This window comes from Lagopus muta, chromosome 5 (assembly GCF_023343835.1).
Source record: "Lagopus muta isolate bLagMut1 chromosome 5, bLagMut1 primary, whole genome shotgun sequence".
In the NCBI taxonomy this organism is placed as follows: Eukaryota; Metazoa; Chordata; class Aves; order Galliformes; family Phasianidae; genus Lagopus; species Lagopus muta.
Genome location: NC_064437.1, coordinates 26,317,214 through 26,336,114, shown reverse-complemented (window position 1 = coordinate 26,336,114; position 18,901 = coordinate 26,317,214). Strand labels below are relative to the sequence as shown.

Here is an 18,901-nt window from a genome sequence, read left to right as displayed (position 1 = left end):
ACGCCACAACATTCTCTTTCTGCTTGTTGTATGCATCTCCTACGAATTAGTCACAGTGTCCAGGCTTCCATCTTTAAGGAGGTTAAAGAAGGGAGAGTAAAGTTACAGTTGACCAAACTGCAAGGTTCTTGAAGTACTACTAAGATCCCCTTTTAATTAATTCCACAGGAGGCCTCTTCACACAATTAAATAGGAATGACTCACAAACAGGAAGGGCAGCCTGAATTGCAACCTCTCATCTAACTTAGCAGCTCATTCCAACAAGCCAGTTTAACCTAGCTTATTTTTATCTTTCACATTCACAGGAACAGCCCAAGTAGTCACGAGGGAACGTGCCATGAACAATGCTTCCCAATTTCTCCCCGCTTCCAGAGGAAGCAAGGACATTTTGGGAGACCACAGCAAAGTTCCAAGAACAAAGAGTCCCATGGCCTCTCCATTATCCAAACAACCCATCCTGGATCGTCCAAGCAACAAAATTAACAAGCAATATGCCATCTCTGTTACCTTCATTAACTAGCTGAATTGATTACTGGCTGATAGCAGCACAAAAACAAAACACTCAGGAGGAAAGTAGGTAACACCAGAGAAAGATCATGAAAAACAATGAGAGGTGAAGACACCAACGGACTGGGGAGAACTCAGCAAGCAAAATCCAAAAACCAAACCAGCAGTTAAGCAAGCAACCAAATACAGACCCTTATAGAAAAGTCACTGCAAGTCTGGAAAGACACACAGGAGAGGTACGCTCTCTCTGTCATCAGTCGTCTTTGAGACTTGGCTTTGTCCTGGCTGATTTCTGAAACAAAAATCCACATTTGCTGTACAAAGTAAGTAAAACTTCAAATTCCTGGTCTTTTAGAGCTGCCAATAAAAGCTGCTAAGTAAAAACCAGCCATATTTTAGCTTTAAAAAAAAAAGTTTTTGGATGCTGATGTCTACCCACATTGATGACCAGTGACAGTTTCAGTACCATCATTTATCATTTTTAATTTGATTAATTCATTCTGCTGTTTGCAACGTGGTACTCTGTCAATTAAGCATGTCACTTGGGAACTCCCGAGCTCCTCTGACAAGACTAAGAAAATTAGCTGACCGCCATCTAAAGCAGATCCTTTTAATGGCTCTAGAAGGCTCAAAAAATATTGATTTAGGCAAGCTCTAAGCAAGCTAGGAAACACACCGTGAAAGCGGAGATAATGTCCCATCCAACGAGGGGGTAGGCTGAGAATTGCTTCACAGCATGTATACGTTCTTCCTTTCCTCCACGTGAAGCAGGACAGCATTTTGGCATTTTATATCTCCTCACAATACTCGGAAGATCCGACTGGGGCACAGAATTCAGCTCTGATTCTGTAAAATTTCTGTTTAGGTCCTTTTTAAAGTATCACAAACAGAGAAACTGCTTCACTGGGCTCACCAGGAGAACATCTGTCCAGAAATGGGATTTAATTAACATTAAGTCTGTGTAACTGCCAGAATTATGAATGGTCATTAAATGATGATTATGCAGTGTGTCACAAGTTCAGACAGCCATGTAAGGCAATCAAACTCACTTTCTGCTATTTCTTTTGAACTAGCTGATAATTTCAAGGTCTTTAGTTCTCGTGTCTCGGCACGCAATTAGAAAAAGGGCACAAACCACTTCAGCCTTCCTGTACTGTGAGTACCAGATTCAACAGATACGAACACTGGATAAGGAACTCTTAGCACTTGCCTTTGTTTGTACAGTTCCAAACACCAAACAGTACCTGAAGGACTTCTATTCCAAACTGATAACAAAAGGAAGAAGGGGGTCAAAAAAAGAAGCCAAACCATGTGACTTACAGGACATGCAAGAGTCAACAGTTAAAGGTCTCATTTAACTCTCACTTTTGAAGGAAATGACAAAGATTTATATTACACAAGCTTTGTATTAAAACATGGAAGAGTTACTGATTCATGTACAACTGCTACAAAAAAAAAGAAGAGTAGGTCAGCATGAATAACATCTCAAAACAAATGGAAAAATGCTACTGAACAGTGGGAGTGTTGCAAAGAAGCTGGTTTACTAATAAGTAGGTAATTAAAACCGTCCCCCTTGGAACGAATCTCAATTCATTCACTCTGTAATACCTTCCTTCAACCTGACTCCTTTCGCCTCAGAAGACAGCTCTTCAATTTGAACTGGAGACCAATGCTGCCTGCCACAATTTATCAAAAATAATTAGTTTGCAGGTCCCTGAAGACCTTCAATGCATACTTAATCAACATGACCCTGCTTCTATACCAGAAGCTTCCTTTCAAAACTGAAGGGAAGTTAAAAATTTTAATTGCAAAATCTTCCAGCTTGCTCATTTTTTATCTGAAGTAATTGCTGTAAGTGATTTTAGAAGGAAACTCTGAGACCTTTAAAACTGGGCTGAAACCACTACTGTTCCACCAGCTGATCAACCAGAAGTTTGTAACAACAAACAACAGATTTCAAAACGGCCATACCTCAACCTTCAAAGCTTAGCCTGGCAGCTTTTTAGCATCCTAAGAAGTCATGCCATTTGGAATGCCTGGACTGCATGTTCGACATAACAGCCTGCCTTTGAGCAGTAGTTAAATAGCATCATTCCTAAAAACACGTATTAAACCGGCATGGTGAAAGGGGGCCATAAATCAGGCTTTGTTAGAACACAAATAAACCACACAAAAAGGAATGAGGAATGACCTGCAAGATGCAGGCCCTCCCAGAGCAGCAGGTACTTGAGTTACTGCACCTAGCCGTGCTCTTGGTTTCTTCAGTAGTCCTGTAGCTGAAGTGCAATCAGTCTCAGATCAACACAATATTTACCCCCTTCAAGTATTTGTGCATGTGGCCCTTACGCTTTCTAACTGCATGCTGAGCAAAAGCTTTCACGTGGAAGCCTGTAAAAGATGTGCAGTGCTTTCTGCTGTGTGAATTAAAGTGTTTTGATTTCCCAGTTGTCAATGGATGGTGCTGAAAAATGCAGCTAAACAAACATGACATTCTTCATCTAAATAAGGCACCAGTTTCTTTTTCACAAGTGAAAGCTTGAGCCAGAGCCAGGAGCTGCCACCTCCTCAGAGGTAACACAAGTTACACCTGCTCTTGTGATGCTGATGGCCTTTCTAAAGCCCACCTGCACAAACCGTGTTGCTCACAGCAAGCCACCTGTACCTGCCAGAAGTACCCCAGTCCACACAGACCCACCTTCTTTCCTGCTACATTAAAAAACGAATCTCCAGGTAAGTAAGCAACCTTGAATGAAACACACTCCTCTAACAACTCCAGCACAGGGAACTGTACAAGTGAAGAAACGATCTCGAAATCTTGATCTTTCAAACACAGAAGTCAGTTTCCTTTCTCACTGGTACCGCAGAATAAGTTTCTACCATACAGAAGTGATGAAGTTATTTCCATAAACAACTCAAACCAGACAACTCTTTTATGTCAGAATATCTACTTACAACAATATGATGGGGCTTCCTCACCTTCTTCCCAGTTACACATTTCCACAAATAAAAAAAAATAAATCAGAAATCAGTTAGCCCTTTGGAATCTAATACGATTTCAGCTTTTACTGTAACCAAGAAATTGAAACCAATGCAGAAGATAATATCATCAGAAGCACTTCTTGAGAAAAACAAGTGGCCAAAGTGGGTGATGGGAACTGCACTCAATTCAGCACACACTGAGAACTGTCTCTACAGAAAGGAAAGTAACAGAGGTAAATACCTGTGGCTTTCTTTCTCAGTTAGTGTGAGTCTGCGGACTTCAGATTGCTTGACTGTAATACATCCTATAAAGAAGTAACCTTGAAGGCAACTCTGAAATTTCAGCTGGATTAGAACATTTATATAAAAACCTTTCACAACAGCAGTATAATACAGCTTTATTTCTGTATAATAGCTGAATATTCATTGCTAAACACTGTGCAAGGCATTAGCTTCAAACTACAAATTCCCTATTGAGTCAGAATTTATGGCCTAACAGCTTGGAGTTCTCCAGCAAATGGCTATCCCCCAACTTGGGGTGTGCATGAGATGGGACAACCCACAAACCACAGCTTTATCTGCCAAATGATTCACTGAATCCACTGGAGATAAGAATCTTACACAGGGAACAGTCTTATCCAAAAAAAAATTAACAACTTTTACAAAAGATTCTCTGCTTATAAGGCATCATACAGTGGCTGCTGCATAGCTATTTTGAGACACTGGGGATGCACATTTATGAGTGTAAACGCAGATGAGTACTTGTTAAATATTGTAAAAACATCCCCTTTGCATCAGGAGTTACTTTGGAGATACAGACCCCAGATAATCAGTGATATCAGTCTCTGCATCATTATCATCAAGGGTGATCACGGTCATCGTCACCCAAGACCTCCGAATCAAATATAAAGAAATTCAGTCGCTATTTCAATACACTCGCTTGCCGAATCTCAGTATCTGCAATGCTTATTTCAACAAGAGTGGTTTCCTCCCAGATTGCCGATGAATCACTGGCAACATGGCAGAGGTTTCTGAAAACAATCCTGCTAATCTCTGTTCACCTGATCATGTACTGTTATACAGTAATATGTATGTCCTAAGCTGCCCTTCAATTAAGCCTTGACATACTGGTGTATGCAACTGCAGGATCCACACGTTTACCTGTACAGTAGAACATTTTAATACCTTTATGAGCATACAATAATATTACAAATCTCTAAATCACTTTTCCTTTAAACTAGTTCAAATACAATGCTGACAAAACAAAACAACAACGCAGAAAACATGCAAATAACTTTGTTTCTCATCTCCATTAGTGTTAACGCTGCTCAGAAGTGACAGAGAAACTCGACATGCCTCCCAAGACTCTGGTTTTCAAAACAGACTACAATGACAGTACTCTCATTTCTAAATTCCTCTCAAACCAACCCGTCACGTTGCCTGCTTCAGCAGAACAGGAAGGTAAAACAACTGCAGAGAAAAACAAAGGTGCCTACCTGATAAAGTCTGCTTCTATTTATGTTAGTGGAAACCGTAATTTCATATCCATGTCGTGTATTAATAGAATAAAGAAAGTCACATTCTGTGGTTCTAGCAGAGAAGCACTGAAACTGTCCATTGCATGCACATGCCTCCTAGGTGCGCCTGGCTATTTACACAGCTAGGAAGGCTTTCATCAGCTTCACTGATCTCAAACACACAAATGTAGAGATGCACAGTTTGCCAACTAGCACCACTCTCCTTGTAAGACTGAAAGGGAAAGAGAGGTCAGGAACAGGAAGAAGAGGTGAAGTTCTGCATTGGAGCACTGCAGAGCTACCTAACAGCTCTGTGTAGGCCTACGGCAGGAATGGAATACAAACACAGAGTTTGATAACTGTGTTTCTCTTCCTAGGAGGGCCATAAGAAGACAGTGCTGCTAAATCAGTTACAGGGATGACAGCAATTTTTGGCTCTTTTATAATTCTTTTTTTTTTTCTATTTACTTCGGCCATATTCCATATAATACAAAACACGCAGGATTTTTCATTCATGACTGATTGAAATTGCAAAACAAGAGAGCAACTCCTAAGGTTACAAGTACAGGGAAACTCAGCCCTACCGCTTCCAAGGAATGAAGCACAGAGGTTCCCTGCTTTTAACACAAAACACGCCTCACGACGGCTTTGGCGGACAAAACCTTACACCGGGGCACTCCCAGCCACCGCAACTCGCACCCGGCCGCAAACCGCGACCGTGAGAATCACGCCGCAATCGTAACATAACGCAGGGTTTAAAAGCGGTGAAAGCGCCCGCCGTCGGCTCCGCGCCGCCCTCGGGGCCGCAGACAAAAGGGCGACCGCTGGCACGTCACCGGCCGGGGGCTTCGGCCTCGCCGCCCTCTCCGAGCCGTGCCGAGCGACGCGCGGATGGCCGTCGGTCCTCCTCGGGAAGGGCGGCAGCAGACGCGGGCCGCGCACAAAGCCGCTGGCCCCCTCCCTCCCCACCGCAGCCCGAGGCGACGCCGCCCGCCCCCACCCCACGGCCGGACCCAACCGGCGGGCCCTGCCCTCCCCTCCCCCCTCGCCTCGCCGGCTCCCTCCCTACCTCCCTCCCGGGGCGCTCGGAAATAGAGCCCGGCGAAGCCCGAGGCCTTAGCGAGACGGGCGGCGCCGCGGGCCCGAGAGCCGCGCCCTCCCCTCCGCCGCACCCCGCGGGACGCGGGCACGGCCCGCCCGCCCTCAGCGGCACCCCGGGGCCGGCCCCGCTCCCCGCCGCCCCACTCCCCGCCGCGGTGAGGGCAGAGGGAAGCTGCACTCACCACGCGGGCCGGGTTCCCGGCGGCGGCCTCCGGCCCCCCTCAGCTGCGGCACACGGGGGCGGCCGCAGCGCCCTCCGCCTCCTGCACCCGCCGGCTCCGGGCTCCCCCCGCCAGCTCCCGCCGCCCCGCCGCCACCCCCTCCGCCGCCGCTGCAGCAGCGGCCATCTTGAGCGTCGGCTGCCTCCCTGCGCCGCCGCCCGCCCCTTCCTGCGCCCGGCGGGCGGAGAGAGAGGAGGAACCGGCAGAAACAGCCGAGTCACGGGCCGGGCCCTGCGGGGCGAGGGGCTGCCGGGCGGGGGAGCCGTCCGCTGCGCTGCTCCCTGCCTTCCGTGTTTTTGGTTTGTTGTTGGATTTATTTATTTATTTATTTATTTTCCCCTTCGTTCTTTCACTTCATTTCCTCGTCCCCAGCGCTCACGCAGAAGCAGCGAGGTTGCGGGACCGAGGTTTTGGCTCTTCGTTGCGTTCTGTGCGTGCTAGGGAGCTGTGTGAGCTGAAAGCCCCTCGGGCTCCTGCCCGCCATTTTACCTCAGGCGGGGCGCGCTGAGGTCCTGCTCAGAGCCCCCCGGCGCCGGCCTTACAGCTTGGGTTTTCTTCCTAAAAATAAAATAATGAATAAATAAATGCTGTTCCCTAGCTTGGCACTCTCAGATGTCTGCGTACTGCTTTGTTCAGGAGGTCCTCGGGAATGCAGAGCTGGGCTGGCTGCCAGGAAGGTCCATGAACCACCAAAAACAAGGAGCAGCCTGGTCAGGTGGTTGGCAACCCTGCACATAGCAGAGGGTTAAAACGAGATGATCATTGTCGTCCTTTTCGACCCAGGCCGTTCCATGATTCCATGATTCAGTGTGTTGGGGACCCACAAGCCCTTCTTTGGAGCTAGTTTGGTTACTGAAGAAATTTTGAAGTATTTTGCACGTATTCTTGACAACTACCACATTTAGTTAGCGCAAACAGATGGACATTTAGTCCCCAGAACATTTCAAAACTATTTAACATCAGGATATTTCAGTGTAGCATCAAGCTGATTCTCGTTCTATGGAAGCACGATCTGAGATATCAAATACAATGGAATTTGTTCGAATTTGTATACAAAACCCAGCACTGGGGTCACTGGCCCCAAGGCGTTCCCCAGGGATGTCCCTGTGTGGGCGTCCAGCTGGAGCCACAGCAGCTGCTTGGGGTTTGTTTTGTGCAGCTCTTCCTTCAGAGCTACAACAGGCACCAGCAGCTGATGTTGTGCTTTTAAAAGGTCTTACTTACAGAGTTACATGCTGATACTTTTTCTGTTACTCTCCTTTCAGGAAAGGCTTTGGTGTACAACGCATACAGTAAGGATGCTGCACGTGGAATCCTTGCACTGCTAACCACTTCACAATACTGCAAGGAACGAGCACTGCTCTGTCAATACAACATCCCAACAGCAGAGGACTGTGTGACCTTCATCTACCATTGAAGCAATGCGATGTCAGGTGAGGAATAATAAAGCTCAGAGTCAGGGCCACGAGATAGCAACCTGCAAAAAGATGCAGGGCCACGTCGTTCAGACAGACCTGGAAATAAATACCTAGAGCCTCTTAGACAATGAGGAAAGCTTATGTGGAATTTAATATTCAGTTCATCTTTCTGGCTCTTTTATTTGTTGCAGACTGCTATGATATTCATATTAATTTTACAAGAATTGTGCTGGTGATAGCTAAATATTAATTCTATCACACTTACTGGTTTTAACAGTATCACTTTCAATCATACTTCTATTTGGAGTTTTCCACCAACATAATTAAAACTTCATGCTGTTCAAGAATCAGTGCTTGAATAAAATAATATTAAAAACAGGCATTTGGCATTGTATGAACATGGAAGATTAGGATCTTTGCAAAGGCCACTTTTAACTTAGCCAGGCTCAATTCTAAATTGAATTTGCCACCTAGGGTGTAAATTGTGTGCTCTGAATAATCCATTAGCTGTTCGTTGGCCTATTTTTCACTATTGCCTAGAGAACTGAAAAAAACATTATGAATTAGTCCTTTCTTTCAGCAATTATGGGTCTTAGTGTGAACTATAGAAGTGCAACTTCCACAGTTTAATATGGAATTGTGAATCTCAAGCATTATGGCTGTTTTATTGTTATGTCCAAGAACTTAACAGAAGAGCTGTGAAAGCCTAAGGACAACAGAAATCTAAAGCAGTGTTTGTAAGCATTGAAATCCTTTGTACCATCTTTACACAATATCCTGATGAATGATTTAACCAAGACTGTCAATGTTTGCCAGATTCAGAAATCAGGGATGATCACAGATCAGTACATTATTACATTTTTATCATTATGTTCATGTTTTAATGCTTCCTACAATGACACACTAAGATCACTTGTTCGCAATGACTGTATAAATTATGTAAGAGTCTCTCTTGAAGCACAATCTTTCATATGACCACTTGGCAAATTGCAGCCTGGTTTATTATAAAAAAAATCTGAATCATCATACTGCTATCTAATTAACCCCTCTGCTTGCAAATGAACTATGAAACAGTATCTCTGCACATTACCCTATATAAATTTGAATATCTACTTCATCCTATTATTTTAAACATTTCGTATCACAGAAAACTTTGAACCAACAGTTGCTGCCTTTTGCAGGTTCCTTTCTTAACTGTTATGCTACAAGTGTGAACCTTGCTGAAGTTGCTAGTATCTTGTTCAGACACAGAAGCCAGCACCAGGAGCTAAAATGGTTGGTGTTCTATGCAGACTTTGAAGTTGAAGAAACTAGAACCAGTTGAGGTCCAAAGACGTGCTCCTCCTTCCTGGTGTATATCAAGTGGTGGTACAGAGTACATGATCCTAGTATGTTATTCAGTTGTGTTCTCAGTACTTCATTCAGAAGCCTTCTACCACTTCCTATTGTCAGTTCCTATATATTGTTCCTGTCTATTGAAAGGTTTTAATTTCAGGTAACTTATATTTGCCTTCAACATTTAATTCTGTTACCACTTAGTAAATTCTGTTACCAGTGTTTACTCATTAACAACAAATTTCTGTATTACAGCGTAGTCTGTCCCAGTGCTGCATTGTTTAGAGAAGAGGGCTCTGGAATGACCTTGCTTGTTAAGTAACATTGCAAAGATGACTGCTCTGAATTTCATAACCCATTTTAATCTTCATCAGAGTAACGCTTCTAGGTCATTATTCTTTGTCCTGGATTTTAAATATTCAGGAATTTGTAGGTGAGCTTCTTCCTTCTTATTCTTTTTTTTTTTCCCTCTTTTTTTTTTTTTTCCTTAGGAGATGATCTCACAAGATAGCTGGTTTATTCTTAAGGTTCACTTTGTCCACTTATCCAGCATTACTTCCTATATGATATACTGCTTCAATATATGAAACAGAAAATATTCGCTTTCAGGATTAGTTTTCATATCTCATTTCAGCTTTTTAATTCTGCTGTAATTTATCTCCACTTATTCACATTGTTCTATTATTATTATTATTATTTTATTTTGTCCTCAAAAAACAACAGAAATTAGTTTAGATTCTACAATACCATGTGTCAGTTTTCCATTTCATCTTTATTATTTTTCTTCCTCTCATCAATGAGATGCTAATGTTGGCACAGTTCTAGTAGCCAACCTAGTAGCCTTCAGATTCATTAGAAATGAGTCCCTCTACAAGCCTACATGACTGACAGAAATAGCTAAAATATCAATGCAACTGTGAAATAGTATCAATTTGATTATTCAATTTATATTAGTTTCCATACAAAATCTTAGTGCAGTAACACAGTAGCCATCTGCATAAAAGAGAAAGGTTTTTAACGAGTCGGCAGTGTTTCAGTTTGCTATTTCAGTTACCTGCGTGACCTATAAAGCTGATAATAGTGGAAATTTTCTCATTTTGAAACCTGTGATATCAAAATGAAAGGAAAGAAAGAAATATTTTTTCCAACTGGCCTCAAGCATTAAAAAATGTTCCTTTTCTTTCACATATGCAGGACTCTTGCATATATGATATAAAATAAAAGATAACACTAGAGGAAAGCTTCAGCAGTTTCGTGTGCTTGACCATTGCAAATATGTGCATTAACAAAACCTGAAATTCCTGCTGTTTTATAAAGTGTCACTGACAGAAGCAGAAGACAGAAGCGTGTCCTTCCAATGTGAAAACTGCAAAAGTAAAAAATATTCATTAAAGAAAATGCTGAATATCATCCAAATGAAAGTTCAGATGCAACTTTCAGAACCAGTCATATATGCTTACTGTAAAGTAATAAGAGGATGAAAACAAAGTAAAGTTTTCCCCTGTGGAAGGCTATGCCCAGTATCTTAAATGTAGTAACATACAAAGTTTAGATTTCATTTATACAAGAGAAGCCTTAGTGGTGTAATGGAATGTGAAGGGCATGAGTGTGAGATTCATGTTACCTTCATGAATGCTTATCTCTCTACCATTCAGTTTACACAAGCAAGAACATGCTATGTAACTCTCCAAATGTTATCGTATTTGTTTGAAAATCTGTAAAGCTTTCTACAGTTCTATGATGCTATGTGCAACAGATTTGCAGGATATCTGCACAGTTAACATTTGTGTTTTCTGGTTGCTAGGAATGAAATAATTACATAAATATACACTGTGGCTTCAGTTGGTGTTAAAATATATATAATAAGAGAAGAAACGGCAAGGAAGGTAAGAAACTTCCCTCTGATGGTTTCTCAAGAGCAGTTTCACTTCACTGTAACATCTCATTAGTCTCCTTGTCCCACTGACATTGAGGGATCCTACAGACTGATCTGGTAGAGTGTCACAGATTCTCATGGTACTCATTAGTGCCTTTTTGCTTGCTTTGCCTTGCTTGCTTTAACTGTATACCTTCCAGTGTCATTCAGCACCACCTCTTTCCAGGCAGGAGGGAAACGCAAAACAAAACACAAGAAAAAAACTTACATAAAAAACTTATTGGAATCAATATAGGTGAAGTCAGGGCATAACGAGGTCACAAACCCATTCTAAGGCTGAGGGGATATCAGGGATTTAATGCTCACAGGGCAGAGCAAGTCGAAGGCACTACAACGTACTTGTCGTTTTGGTGCCCTCTGCTGAAATAACCGTCTGCTTGGCTTCTGGATCGTCCGTGGGGAGGGCCAAGAGCCTATGTCAAGTGCCATATGCTGCCACCTCTTTATCTTGTAGTTCAGTTCCTTTTTATTTCCTTTTCAATCTCAACAAAAAGCAGCACTTTTTTTTTTTCTTTTTCCTGTGCTTCCTTAGCAGTACTTCTGTAGTGAAATCTGTTCTCTTCCTTACTAACATTGTTGCACAGCAGTTTCCAACAGCCTCTCCCTGAGCATGGTGTCCATGAGAATTAAGAAAATTGCATTTTACAAGAATACTTGCTTGCATGCATTTAAAACCAAAAACCGCCATCAGTAGCCACATAATTTTTGTTCCTTTCTGGCAGATTCCTCATGTTCTGTAAAACTGGAGGAAAAAGACAAGTGTGATACAGTCAGCATGGGTTTTTTGCAGCAATTCAGTATCTTTGCTGAGCTGCCTGTAAAACCACAACCTTACTCTCACTTTGAAAGGGAAGCTAAATGTAGTAGATGTTTAGCAACTGTTCAGGTTCACACAGCAAGCAGTGGCAAGATAAGGAATAAAGGCCTGACACATGGTCTGGTCTCCTAACCACCAGGCATCACTGCGTCCTCCACACTTACGCAAGTTACAGTAACTGCATTATGAGTAAACTATTATCTGAGTAATTTTTCCTATCATTTTTCCAAGTTAGAGCGTAAGTAATAAGTGGGACTCTTTCACCTTTCTGTGGTGCAATTCTGTAGAAAAAGAAAACACTGTTTCCAGGAGCTACTTTGCTTTGTATCTCCCGTAAAGACTGAAGTGTGCCCTGGTTTGGTTTGAGAACATCCAGTACACATCTTCCCCAGTGTGTCTTTCAGCAAACAGAATTGTCAGTTCTTGCAGGAAAATGGAAGCAAAGGACCAAATAAGATTTAATACATTAATGATGCGTGCGTAAAGCAAGTTTGTGTGGTATTTTTTGATTTGATTTTTGGTTTTTAAATAATTACTATTATTAGTGGGGTTACCTAGTAGCTTCTGCTTTTTCAAATATCACAGACCTGAATTCTGCTAGTGTTATAAAAAGTACTATTTTCAGGTAATTGCAGGGGGGCATATATGAGATATCATCTCACACTGTTTTTTGAGAAGATGCTGAGTAACTTAGAATCATAGAATCACAAGGTTGGAAAGGACCTACAAGATCATCGAGCCCAACCCCATTACCATTGCTACCACAAGCACAGAGGTGCAGTACACACTTGAGAAGCATTTTGCAAAAATAGCATTTTCAGTGGAAACATGTTAAATTTGTTCAGGTAGGCTGAGATCATTTTTTATGAGTTCATAGCTGTATGGTTATTTGTTTAATTCTTTCAACAGCTTCTACATATCACAGCTACTTTCACAACCAAATTTTATCACACACAGAACATTACCTTTTTACTAGTATTTTCCTCTCCTAGTTTTATAACTTTATTTTCAAGATAATATTTTTGTTTTCTTCTGTCTTACTACTGTGCCAGTAAAAAGCTGTTACACAGCACTCCAACAGTTCAATCTGAGTGGGAAACACAGGTGTTTCTGAACTGTAAGTGTAAAGTATCATTTGGTGATACTGAATCACAGAATCACAGAATGGCCCAGGTTGGAAGGGACCTCAAGGATCACGAATCTCCAACCCCCTGCCACACGCAGGGCCACCAACCTCCCCATTTCATACCAGCCCAGGCTGCCCAGGGCCCCATCCAACCTGGCCTTGAACACCTCCAGGGATGGACGGGGCATCCACTCTGGGCAGCTGTTCCAGCACCTCACCACTCTCACAGCAAACAACTTCCCCCTGACATCCAACCTAACTCTTCCTTCCTTCAGCTTCAAACCATTTCCCCTCTTCCTGCAGTTATCAACCCTTCCAAAGAGTTGATTCCCCTCCCCTCTGTAGGCTCCCTTGAGGTACTGAAAGGCTGCAATGAGGTCACCCCACAGCCTTCTTTTCTCCAGGCTGAACAAGCCCAGCTCCCTCAGCCTGTCTTTGCAGGGAGGTGGTGCTCCAGCCCCCTGATCATCTTTGTGGCTCTCCTCTGGACCCTTTCTAACAGCTCCCTGTCTTTCTTGTTCTGGGGGCTCCAGATCTGGACACAGTACTGCAGACGGGGCCTCACAAGAGCAGAGCAGAGGGGGACAATCACCTCCCTGTTCCTGCTGGCACTGTTTGTGTTTATCTGCTGGTGGTAAATCGTTATCAATAATTACAAATTTAATCCTAACCTTGTAGGATTTTTTTAACTTAACATTCTGACTATGGACATTCATTTTATTAATGAAGTTAAAAGCTAAGTTGCTATTTTTATTTTTAATAAAAATAAAAGGATTTTTCAAACTTCTTTTTCTTTGGCTGATTGAAGGCAGGAGTAATCTGTTGTGCCACGTGATGCTGTCTACTTTTCTTTGATTCAAGCAGAGGAAGGAGGAGGCATTCACAAAAGAAAACGGAAATTCATAAAGGGAAACTGTAAGTTGAGTATGAAATAGTAACTAAATAGTGGAATTATCACTCATTACCAGACAGGAAGGAATAGTATTTGTGGTTTGGCTGGTTAGGTACTTCTGATGTTATTTTTCTTCATAAACTACTGATATAATTGCTAAAAGAAACAAGCAACAAAACAACCAAAAAAACCACAACAGTGGAAGGATCAGAATATACTCTGCAAACATGATCACAGATGTGGCTTGTATATAAAATTATAAGGCATTAAATTAATTTCATTTTTGAATGAGTGACATCAGTTTCTTAGACATTAGAGAGAATTAGTTTTGTGCTCACTGAGGCGCCCAGAAGGCTGCAGCACGAGCAGAAGTGTTAGCCTGTTAACAATACTGTATTTTGTAAAGTGTATTGTATTTTGAAAAGTGCACTTTCTGTTCTGTTGGGGACATTTCCCATTCCTGTATGTAAAGCCACAGTATCCATGGTGCATTGTCTCCAATGCTTTTGGTTTTCTAGTGGTTCTGCTTGACAGACACGTGAAAACATGAATCAGAAAGGAAGAGGTATTCATCTTGCTGTCTTCAGTCTTAATAACTTGACTGTAGTTGAACTTCTTGTCAGCAGTTAGGTTTTGTTTGTTTATGCTGCAGTTTATTGCTGTTTCTCTTAGGCAGCAGCTTTTCTTACCAGTATTTCTATTAACATACAGTGCTCTGCAAAAAAAGGGAGTGTCCTCTATTTTAATACTAAAAAAAAGTTCTCCTTATATTTTCTTCCAAAGGAAGCACACGTGCATATCTACACTTATTTTTGTATGAAACAGACATGAATCTGTTTCTAATACACACGGGTGAGTTAACCATTTAAAAACAGATAAGAGTGGACGTGTGAGTCAATCACTGTAGAACAGATAGGAGTGCATATGTGAGTCAAACACTGAAGAACAGGTAAGAGTGGACATACATTTATACACTAATTTCTGAGGTCCAAGAGCCACGACACACAAGTGTCAGGAGGCAAAGACTGAAAAGAATTGGTCTCAAGCTCACAAATCTAAAGGAAAATCATTGGAATGCAATTAAAAATTCTAAAAGTCTGACCCTCAATCTACCTTTTATTGTTAGCTGCTAAAAAAAAGCTACAAAACCCACCACCAACAAAAACAGAGAATCTATGTGATTATTAAATATTGAGCTGCAGCATAGCATAGTAAATTATTGCTTCTTATGTTTTTGGAAGTTCTTCTGCTACTTACGAGATTACAACTGCTGAGTTACTCTACATATTTCAGGTTTTCTGCGTATCTTGAAGGAGATTTACATTCTCTTAACCAGCTTCTCCATTGTCACTGAATCCTATAGCCATTGCTGCTCAGTTTAGTTATCAGATCTTAAGAGGAGCCAGCTGATGGATATCTTCCTCAGAAAACTGTTTATCACAAAATCTATAATTTCCTTATTCAGAGCTTTCCAGGTGAAGGGTTAGTTTGAAGGTCAGGAATTCTCATGATAATAAATGCACACGGTGTACAGCAGAAATACGTCAGCAGTACGGAAGCCTTTCCCCCTCTCTTTGCATTCTGCTTCACATTAAGACTGACTTTTTGTCTTATACTTACATCTTTGTAGGACACCACTACTGGAGCCTACCAATTGCAGTTTGCCACAGACAGGCCTGAAGTTCCAACAGCTTTTCTGATGGTAATGTTCAGAAGCAATTTTTTTTACACCAACTTTTGGGGATGTCTCACATTTCTGAAGGATGTCAACGGATTGGCATTGATGGAAATAAGACACTTGGCTTTAAAGGCAGGAGAGCATAGATTTGACAACACAGCAGTTCTAGATATCAGAGATGTGTACAATACTCAGAGTGTTTGTGTGGGTGTATGTTTATATAAAATGAATACTTATGAATATACATAGTATAGATATGTATAAACACAAAAGCCCTTTGTGATCTCATGGTAGCATTTCCTAGCACTCACTTTTGCACTTATCTGGCTTTGTTTCTTAAACAAGATAGAGATCTTCTAACGCAGCAGCATGAAATGTAAGCATTAGAACTAGGTAAGCATCAGGAAATAAATAGATGTTGGCCCTTCATTTTTTTGATAACGAACTATCCTCACCTCAGCAACACGAGGTATAGTCTACATTGATTGACACATAATGACTAGCTGTCATTATGTGGTCACTCCTGCTGTGCTATGTGGAACGTAACACATACAAGTTATGCAAGATATGTAAGGGAAAACTCAGCTTCCATGTGCTCCATTAATGGTTTGGTAATTTGGATGCAGATTCACAATCAACTGTTTCTTTTTCATAATGCCATACACCAGAAATAGAGAGATTAGGTCATGACGATAAGGCCCGCGTAAAGCATATATTGTCAAGTGGATTTGTATTATATACTCAGTGAAGGGAAAGGTTACGTGACACAGTGTGCCTCTGCTGCCTTCAGAAGATTGATATAATCCTTACCAGCTTTCTCAGGAAAGTGACCTATTTTTTCCAGCTTCATTTCACATAAAGTTTACTCTGATGTACCTAAAGTCTACAGATAGCCTTTTCTAAAATTTCATTTCCAAACTCTTCCACCAAATATAAGTTCAATACTAATTAAATGATCAAAGCTACATTTCTCAGAAGGAGGCAGCTTCCTTGTTGTGTATTCTTTTACATCCCCAACCCCAAAAAACGAGGAAGGCTTCTCTCTTCATTCTGCTGGCCTGTTACTGAGCTGATGGCACTTTAGCAGTGTCATTGAATCCACTGTTGCATACATATTGATTTGTTCTGGCAGAAATAACTTGTGAACTCATTTCTGTGCTATTGAACCACCAAATATGGGAAACCAACAACCATGTTATAAAATAAATTATCTATATTCTGTTCTTGATTATGTGTACAGAATTCAACACAGTGTTGATTTAAGGCTGTGTCAATATTTAAGTACAATTTGACAATATGCTGAACATCTTTAATACACTGAACTTAACTTCTCCATATCTTGTAGCTAGAAAGCCTCAATAGGCATTTAAACTGTAAAATACTTAACATAAAGCACAAGTATTAATTACTTACTCACTGAAGATAAATTGACTTGATTTTACCTCAGGCATATTATATTTGGCTCTAGCCTTATGGTTTTAAGGATATGAAATCTCCCTACATAGAGAAAAGTCACTGCATAATCTATTCCTAAATATTTCCAAAGCTATTAGTTCTAAATGTGTAAGAAATCACTCACTTTTCTGGATTTTAAAGCTTACTCAAGCAATAAGATCAATATAGAAATATATCAAGGCAGTGTGCTTAGGTGTACTACGGACACCCGAGGCAAGGTCCTTGTAATGATGCTACTGCTTGAGCTGTGGGGGAAGAACACGGTCAGATCAATTATAAATACTCTCTACAGTTTATTTTTTTTGTTTTGGGAATTCTGTTTTAAAAAGACATTAAAAAACACATACAAAGATAGATGAATGTTTCTGGGACCTTTCTGTCCATACTAGCTGCGTTTCCTGGTATATCCTAGAATTGAACAGATTTTTCCTGGCATTCCTTCCCCCAGATTTTGTTGTTTTGTTCTGAATATGCAGTTTCTTCCTATAATTTACAGGGATAAGATTAATTACCTCCTAAATAGGAATCCTTCCTCAAGCCTGTTTTCTCAAGCAGACCCCATAGTTTCCCGGCTCCTGATGCAGTGGCAGAGGGAATGGATGCAGGAGGTACCCATTCTGGGCAGATCCTGGATGACATCATCACCCTTCAGAGAAGGCGGGATTGCATTCACATTTATATGTGAGTTCTGCAGAGATCAGGTTGTGGAAATCAGTACATGTGAACTTTATAGCTCCAACTAAGAGCACAACTGGATTCCTTTATCACCATCTATCCAGCAAGATTAGCCTTCAGCTCCCCATAGTGGATAATGCAGGAGAGGCCTAGCATTGATTTTTATTTTTATTTTTTACCTTGGTGTATTTTTATCCACCAAGGTAAAAATCCCCACTATCTTTCCCTAGCATATGGATGCTCTGTGTCATCAGGACTTCCACTGCACTTCACAGGATATTGTGAGTTTGAGGATTTGGGTATACTAAAAAAGAAAGGCTCATTATGACATTCAGTGCCTTTGGCTGAGAGTTTATTATGCAGCAAAAAAGTATTTCTTTTGCCAAACAGATGGGCTGGTGTGTGTATGCACTTTTCTCATATACAGACTACTTTCTTTGTGTCAAATTCTCATACTGTTTTGGCTGTACATTCATAAGTCCTTGCAGACTTTTCAGGTGTCCAACTGCACTTCCATCAGTCACGCTCAGTGGGTGGAGTTCTCACACTTCTGTGAGAAGTGTTTCTGTCCTCCACAGAACTCTCTGTAATTGAAAGGAGGTGCCCAAAACCGAGAAGTTTTCTTCACCAGAAGCCATTTGGAACCGTAGTGGAGTAGAAACATTTCTTTGCTTTTCTTGTGCCTGACAGCCTTTTACTGTATTTAACTAATCACATTTTTTTAACACCAAATCTCTACTGACTCATTTTCTTTTGTGCACTGCTATGAATGAAGTCTTCTTTTTATGAAGTAACCGCTTAACCAGTTTGTCTCCAGCTTACATTTCTGCAGTCAATTATTCCCAGCACTGTGTAAGCTTCTCACCTTACAGAATTACTTTCTATTTACTTCAGAACTCTGTTTCGACTTGTCAGGATTTGTTCAATTCTGTCTTCTGAAGAGCTTGCAGCTCTCACCGGAACGGGATATCCTCCATAAATACAATAAAAATATTCTCTGTCATATTGCATCACCTAAAATCAGGCAGTTTGGGATTCAGGACAAAAATATCAGGAGATCTCACTTGTGAGAAACTTCTCCTTTGTATGTGAATCGTGTGACACTGCTCCTGAGTGCCATTTTCTAACCATTATATGTGAATTTCACACAGCCCATTCTCCTCTCACCTTCTTACGTGAATAGTAGGTGGCTCAGCGGCAGAAACCTCACCGAAGACAAAATCTCATGATCTGTTTTTGATACA

At 41.3% G+C, this 18,901-nt stretch overlaps 1 protein-coding gene and 1 long non-coding RNA gene across 13 annotated transcripts in view; one reads left to right on the top strand and one right to left on the bottom strand.

Moving 5' to 3' along the window:
- Positions 1-6,417, bottom strand: part of RC3H1 (ring finger and CCCH-type domains 1) — a 56,074-nt gene extending 49,657 nt beyond the window's left edge. For all 10 annotated transcript variants that reach the window (XM_048944148.1, XM_048944150.1, XM_048944154.1 and 7 more), the window contains exon 1: positions 6,287-6,417. The gene's annotated coding sequence lies outside the window, so the exon portion shown is untranslated. The remainder of the gene's footprint in view (positions 1-6,286) is intronic.
- A 27-nt stretch (positions 6,418-6,444) lies between these two features.
- LOC125692954 (uncharacterized) lies at positions 6,445-18,901 on the top strand. 3 transcript variants are annotated; one of them, XR_007376944.1, is made up of 6 exons: positions 6,445-6,624; positions 7,591-7,758; positions 8,925-9,094; positions 10,883-10,964; positions 13,766-13,872; positions 15,480-18,901. It is a non-coding gene; the product is annotated as an uncharacterized LOC125692954 (long non-coding RNA). The 3 variants fall into 3 exon arrangements; XR_007376943.1 differs by having other exon boundaries at positions 8,925-9,511; XR_007376945.1 differs by lacking the exon at positions 8,925-9,094.